At 43.3% G+C, this 7,710-nt stretch overlaps 1 long non-coding RNA gene across 2 annotated transcripts; it reads right to left on the bottom strand.

Moving 5' to 3' along the window:
- Window positions 1–495: 495 nt before the first annotated feature.
- Window positions 496–4,345, bottom strand: LOC123046182 (uncharacterized). Of its 2 annotated transcripts, XR_006422016.1 has the most exons (4): window positions 3,914–4,345; window positions 2,032–3,643; window positions 1,855–1,955; window positions 496–837 (listed from the first exon to the last, which is right to left on the bottom strand). It is a non-coding gene; the product is annotated as an uncharacterized lncRNA (long non-coding RNA). The 2 variants fall into 2 exon arrangements; XR_006422015.1 differs by lacking the exon at window positions 496–837 and having other exon boundaries at window positions 1,668–1,955.
- Between the last annotated feature and the right edge of the window lie 3,365 nt (window positions 4,346–7,710).

Raw genomic sequence — 7,710 nt, 5'->3', positions numbered from 1 at the left:
GGTGTTGACAAAAAGGGCCACCATCACTAAAGGTTGGAGCAACTTCTTCCGTCACGCACACATGAACAAAGGGCAAGCATATGCTTTCGCCTTCAAATGCACTTTCAAGGGACTGCATCTGATCATCTACTCAATATAAGCCAACTACAAAAAACCCTTGCTATATAACTTAATATTAGTATAAAGCCTATCAAGACTTCTGTGTTTATTATCCTTTTGGATCTTACGTAATCCACTATGACCATCCTGTGCATTTAGCTATTGATTATTTGATGCTTCGGTATGCTTTTGAAACAACCATGATAAAATAAATATATGCTTTCATCTTCAACTACAAAAGGCCTCTGCATGATTGTCTATCCAATCTAAACAGATCACAAAAATCCTTTCCTACATGACTTAGTGCATCATTTTCAATCTTACATAAAACAAACCATGACAATCCTATGCGTATGACTATCGCTTGTTTGCTGCATATAGTATCATGAGCTACGCTTTTCGAACAACAATATGTTAATGCACATTCTTACAATACCTGGCTTACATTCGGCCTTTGCGCCATTGGCGCAACGGGTCATCTAGTATATAGAAGATTCACTAGTTTTCTTCACTCAAGTTAGCTCCAGCCATTAAGGAAAAATACAAGTCGACATTCAGGTCATGGCCAGTTACAAAATATGATGAGCAAGTTCTCAAGAGACCAAATGTTCGATCACTTGGCTACTACAAAATATTATGGGAGATACCCGGTCTTTGATCAAGCCGATATCAACTTCCATATGAACAACAGAACATCCTAGATCAACTTCAGTACATGCTACTTTCTCCCGTTTGTCCCTGCAAAAGAACTTGTATCTTTGAGCAATTTTAGAAAATGAGAAGGACATGCAAGAAAATGAGGGCAGGATGGAAGAGACGTGATTTTCTGGACTGTATTGCATCCGAAGCTATTCTCAGCAATGTTAGTGTTTTCTTATGGATCTATACCAAGTTAGTGACGTGCAAACCATTTTGCTTAACAATAAGTTTTACTAATTCTTGTACTAGCCCTGCTCGGGAGCGGGGTTTCCATAATATATCAATCTGACACACAACCCTAAGCTACAGTACCTTGTCAGTCCATAATAAGAACTCAAAGAATATTTTTATTATGTAATGTTGTTTCCTGTGCAACAACAATCAGCATCCTCATAGCTAGTTATATACTGTACAAAATGTTATTTATTTCAGTCCAAAAGACATGATAAAAAATAGTGTGGTGACTGCTGCTAAAAGTTCTGTACAAAACATATATGTTCTATATTTTCAGTCCAAAAGAGATGATATAGTACAAAATGATGTTTCCTACCTAAGGAAACCATCGGTACTTGTTAGTTCTTCAACATCAAATAGCAGGGGAGCCGAAGATTCATGTGGAGAGATAAGGCCAGTAAATATGATCCAGTATAGAAGGAACAATCAACCAAAGATTCAGGTGGAGAGATAAGGCCAGTAAATTCTAGGAATCAATTGCAGGAATGATAAATTTTAGTGCATTAGTGGAACTTTAATGGGATTGAACTAGTGCATATGATAGAACTTTTAGTTACAGAAAGATCTTGAGCTTTCACATGTTTTCCCCATTCTCCATAGGACAGAACGAGGAACGAGAAATAGAAAAACAAGCATTGAAGATTGCACCAGGACACAAACAGGTCAGAAATAGATGTACCAGGTCACAAACAGATGTAATATAAACTAGACAAAACATGCCGATCCACAATACTAGATGAATGAAAATAAAATACTTTCGACAACAGAATTGCAAAAACATGTTGATCCACACTACTAGAGGTACTGGTAGTGGTATACTACTTGCTCTCAGTTCCAAGTGTCAGATAGAACATGGTGATGTTGACAGGAATAATAACTGAACTCTGCGATGACGACAACCATGACTTGGAGCAAGGTTTGATCTACAAAAATAACAATTAGTTTGCATCAGGTGATAGTTTACGCTAGAATAGGAAAATGTATAAAATATATTTTTACCCTATTTGATGGCCATGCAATGGACATGTGGTGAGCATCGCCCATTGTTTGCATTCCATCATATCCACAAGCAAGCTCCACCTCTCTTTTCAATACAACATTCACATGAACTTTGTAATATTGCAGCCAAGAACTTCACCAAATAAGTATTAATAAAAGAAAGGAGTGATTTAACATGGAAACTCTAACCATGTGGTTGTACTCCAACATATCACTAAAGGTATTTCTGAATTGGCCATCATGTGGCTGTTATTGCTACTGGACCATGTAGCTGGGGTCAAATAGCTTTAGAGAAGACTAAACCAGACTGACATTTACCGAGTGAAATGACATCAAGCGGTTTTCCTGAACTTAAAAGGTCCACTTTCTGCATAATTGTTTGATGTTAATGTATACATAGGTTTTTTTAGACCATCAGCATATTTGAATAGTCCCCCTCAACAGGAAAAAAACAACATGAAAACTGTAACAGAAAATCCAGCAGAATGCAATTTTTTCTTGTGTTCGCAAAAGTTTATTCTACCGCATAGTTGTTACATGTGAGATCTAGCTGGTAAGATGAACATCAAGAAGTGCTCTACACATCTAAAAAAAGTTATCTCTGCAGGGTGCTATGTACATCCTCAAAGGTTGGGAAGAAGGTTCAAAGGGACAGTGAAAGACTGACTTTCAGACTTTAAGATATACTATATGTGTAGATATCATATCTTTATCTAAATTTCTTATTCCCCACAAACCTCGGGAGAAATATATATGACAAAAGCACGTTTCATGCACGAGTTCAAGAGTACCAGATCATTAAGAGAATGATTCCCAGTCCATTATACTCGAGCCCCAATTAAAAATATAGTCCATCACATATGCTAACTGTAAAATTTTGCTTTAGATGTGATAGAGAACAATTCAACAAGGGCGGCAATTTCAGAACAACAAAGAGATGAAACCAACATACAATTTCTTTGAAATTTTGTAAACTTTTAATCCCTCAATCCTAGATGCTAGTACCATTCATGTGCTCTTCAATAGTTAAATTCAAACAACATATGCTAATATCATTAGGGGAATTAGTACATAAATAACTTACTATTGGTTTTGTTTTTTGAAGCCATAGCTGGCAATACAAATCCCACGCAGACTTTGTTCTATTGTTTAGTTTTGGCATAAAGATTGTAATGCTTGACTGAATTGTAATTCGGTAGATAAATGTTAATCACTAAATTCTGTAACATGTTGAGTGGGAGAAATGGGAACACATAATTATTGAAGAAAATAACCAGAAAACACTATGTATCCATTTACAAAGCCTAGTTGATGCATCACACGTAGATATAGCCTATCAAATCAATTAAGTACCCACTAAAATATAGAAATTGATTTCAGAGTTTGACTAATAAGAAGCAAGAAAGAGGAATGCTGTCGAGATGATTTTGTTCGACAGGAACCCAAGCCCGGAATTGTGTTGAATCGAACCCTCCTGATCTCTAAAGAAGACTGCAGAAATATGCTGAATCCCAATGGTCTGACGACGAAGGCGCCATCCCATGCCCCGACCACTATCTCCCCCGCTCCATCAGATCCAAGCAGGGCGCGGCGCGCAGCATCCCGATCTCCCCTGAGCAGGGCATTATAGAGCGATATGAATTTCGATCCATGTGGAGACAAAAAGCACATCCACGTGGGGACACAAAAAGTTTTTTTTCCAGTGGCTTTGTTTCATCAAATTAAGATTTTCAAAACACATCTACAATAATTTGCTTTAGCTTAAAACTGATGTGTTCATGTGATTGCAACAGAGATCTATCTGTGATGAACTAAAACAACCACTGCAAGATAGATCTATCTGTTTCAGTTTCAGTTCAGTAAAATGGGGGCAAAAGCTTACCTCTTTAATTTTGTAGGCTGGGCGGAGGAAAGAAGATCAGCAGGAAACCACGGTGGATCCTCCGTGGCTGACGGTACTGCTTCTCCTCACTGGTGGAAGGTGCTGCTGCATCTATCCGGTGGTGGTTGACGGCGCTGCTTCTCCTCGGTGCCGCTGCTGCTCCTGCCGCGGTGGACGGCTTGCTGCTACTGGGAGGATGGTGCACTGTGGGCTAGAGGGAGGTTGGGGTCGGGATGATGTGGCGCGAGGGGACCAGTGGAAGGGCGGCGGCGCGCAGGTCGGGGGCCGCGGCGCAGACGGGCGGTGGCGGCGGCGGCGGAATCGGGTTAGGTTTAGGGTGTGGGTGACGAGAGGAGAGAGGTGAGGTTGGTATTTCTGTGTGAGGGGGCGATAGAGATGTGTGTTTTTTTGCTAGTCCGCCCCGAATGAGTGTTTCACATAGCGTGCGCATGGCCTTCTTTCAGCGCCAATTTTTTTATATGGGCCGAAGCAAACAATGCCAACACTTTTTGTGTCCTCATGAATCGGCGACACACAGACAATCACTAAAGACTCCATACGCCGACAGAAATTACGTCGGTGATTTCATGGTGCTTTGGTGACAGATAATGTGACATGAGCTTATCTAACACTTAGATGCTGTGTGTTGGAATAGTTTCGGCCAAAAAAAAGTGTCGGCGATGCTCACTTTTACCAACAGCCGCATGTCGTCTTTGTAGTGTCGTGGTGTACTGAAAGCAGCGATAATAGCTCGCTAAGCCAAGGAAACTCCGAACTTGCTTGACCGATTCAGGTGGTGTCCAATTAAGAACGGCCTGAACTCGCTCGCGATTGACAGCAATACCCTTACCAGATATTACATGGCCTAGGTAGGTTACTTCTGGCAACCAGAATTCACACTTAGAAAATTTGGCATAAAGGCGGTGCTCTCGAAGTTTCATCAACACTAGCCTTAGATGCTTGGCGTGTTCTTCCTCATTCTTGGAGTAGATGAGTATATCATCGAGGTAAACCACGGCGAACTTATCCAAATACTCCATGAAGATCGAGTTCATTAACCGAGAGAAAGTGGCTGGGGCATTGGTTAAACCTAAGGACATGACAGTGTACTCGTATTGGCCATAATGAGTAACAAAGGCCATTTTGGGAATGTCCTCGTTCTTGATTTTGATTTGATGGTAGCCCAAGCTCAAATCCATCTTAGAGAAGTCTGAGGATCCAGCTAGCTGATCATACAGGTCGTTGATCCTGGGGAGCGGATACTTGTTTTTTATTGTGACCAAGTTGACGGGTCGATAATCTACAACCATCCGATCCGTACCATCCTTCTTCTTGACGAAGAGGACGGGACAAGCCCATGGGGAAGAACTAGGACGGATGAAACCCTTTTTCAAGGACTCATCGAGTTGTTTCTTAAGCTCAGCTAGTTCTAGGGGTGCCATCTTATAGGGTCTTCCAGAGATTGGGACAGTTCCTGGAATAAGATCTATTAAGAACTCGACATCTCTGTCAGGTGGAACACCTAGTAGTTCTTCTGGAAAGACATCCGGAAAATCATGGACTACCGGTATGTCTTCGAGGTCTGGAAGAGGACTGGCATTGAGAGAGCAGAGCTGGCACTTAGACACTCGGGTTAAGACATTGACTGTCTTGCCCGATGGATGTGTAAGTTGAACAGTTCTAGTGGCACAATCAATCTTAGCATAATGGGCTAACATCCAGTTCATACCCAAGATGAGGTTTATGTCCGAGGACTTGAGAGCTAAACAAGATGCAAGGAAAACCAGTCTATCGACAAGAATTTCATTCCCATGGCTTACTGTAGAAGTTTGCCATCTAGAGCCAGGAGTTTGAATTTCCATGGTGGTGGGCGTGTCATAGAATTTCGTGTTGTGCAATCGAGCATAGCTCTCGTAATTGAATGAATGAGATGCTCCAGTATCAAAAAGAACAGATGCCAGATGACAATTAACAAGGAGCGTACCAAGAACGACGTTGGGATCATCATGAGCCTCCTCGGCTAAGACATAGTTGACATGGCCACGTGCAGTGGTGGCTGGCTTGGCATAGGACACCTTCCCCGCTGGTTTACCACGGCCAACGGACTTTCCAGGCTGGTTGGGGTTGTAGTTATGGGGACACTCTCGAAGGTAGTGACCTGGCTCTCCGCACTTGAAGCATTTCACAGTGTTAGTGCATGGGGCAGCATTGGCGGCTGGTCCACCGTAAGTCTTAGGCGGCGCATACTGCTAGGTTGGATGAGGCGCCTCATAGGATGGCCTCGGAGTGAACCTGGTTGGCAAAGTTGTGTTTGAAATCCACACCCGGCGCTTCTGAGAGCCAGAACCGGATGAAGAACCAAAATCACGGGAATGCTTGCATGTAGCTTCATAGTCAGTCTGGCCCGTTTCAGCACTGATGGCTTTGTTCACAAGCTTCTGGAAGGAGGTGCACTCATGCAGACGGAGATCACGACAAAGCTTGGGGCTAAGTCCCTTTCGGAACCTCGCCTGCTTCTTGGCGTCGGTGGACACTTCCTCAGGTGCATAGCGTGACAAGTTTCCAAACTCATGGCTGTATGCATCTACGGTCAGTTTGCCTTGAGTGAAATTGCAGAACTCCTCCCTCTTACGATCCATAAGACCTTCCGGGATGTGATGCTCATGGAAAGCCTCGTTGAACTCAACCCAAGTGGTGATCTATCCAGCTGGGCGCATAGCCTCATAGTTTTCCCACCAAAAGCTAGCAGGGCCTTCAAGGCGATAAGTAGCATAAGTGACTTTGTTAGCTTCGGCTACGCTTGCAGAACGCAGCTTATCGGTAATGTTGTGGAGCCAATCATCCGCGTCGAGGGGCTCGACGGAATGATGGAAGGTTGGTGGGTACAACTTGATAAAGTCATTGATAGACACTCGTTCCTTTGGTGATGTGCAGTGTTCTGCTCGATGCATTCCAGCAATCGGTTGGTCTCGCGTTTATTCCTTTCGGCCTCCAGCAAGACCTCGGCCAAGGAAGGAGGATGAGGCAGATTCGCATGTCTAGCCCCACTGCCTTCAGCCTGCTCCGGGGCAGCAGGGTTGTTTCGGGTGTTGACCATCCTAGGAAAATCAAAACAACGGTTTAGACAAGGATGACAAAATTCTGACATAGAAGTGCAGAATGTAATGGATGACTCGGAATGCAAGATGATCATCTGTATGACATGGTAATACAGAAACTGCCATATTTATACCATCGGTTATACACACCATACACGGTTTAGTACAAGACCAAACGGAAGTATAACTGCGGTGAAAGGAAGATTACATTGATTCGGAGGCATCCCAAGCTCCTATACATTATTTTTCTACACCTCCGGAATTAGTACACACTAGTCATATCCCACGAGTCACGCAGGACTGTGGATGATACAACTGTTACAATACTAGTGGTGCTACCATCAGCTCAGACATCTCCGTAGTAATCTTCATAGAGATTACCCCCATGTCCTGGAAGCTGGACGTGATCATCTGGAAACAGTCGATCCTGTGGAGCTTGTGGTCCATAAGGACTCGGATGTGGCTTGGGTCCAACGAACAGTGGAAGACGAGGTCCATGGGGAGGAGTGATGCCTCCTACATCACGCCAATCCATACGATCCGGCAGACCAGACCGCACGGGGTACAAATCCCGCATATCCATATACCCAGCCTGCACAGCAGGTGCAAACCGTGTCAGAGTAGCCCAATGATCAGATCGAGTGTTGAAAAGCTCCAATCGCAAGGAACGATTCTCGCAGTCCTTATCCTCAAGCAACT

The sequence above is a fragment of the Triticum aestivum genome, chromosome 2B (assembly GCF_018294505.1).
Source record: "Triticum aestivum cultivar Chinese Spring chromosome 2B, IWGSC CS RefSeq v2.1, whole genome shotgun sequence".
Classification (NCBI taxonomy): Eukaryota; Viridiplantae; Streptophyta; class Magnoliopsida; order Poales; family Poaceae; genus Triticum; species Triticum aestivum.
The sequence above is the reverse complement of the archived record's forward strand: the minus strand, read 5'-3'. Positions and strand labels throughout refer to the sequence as shown.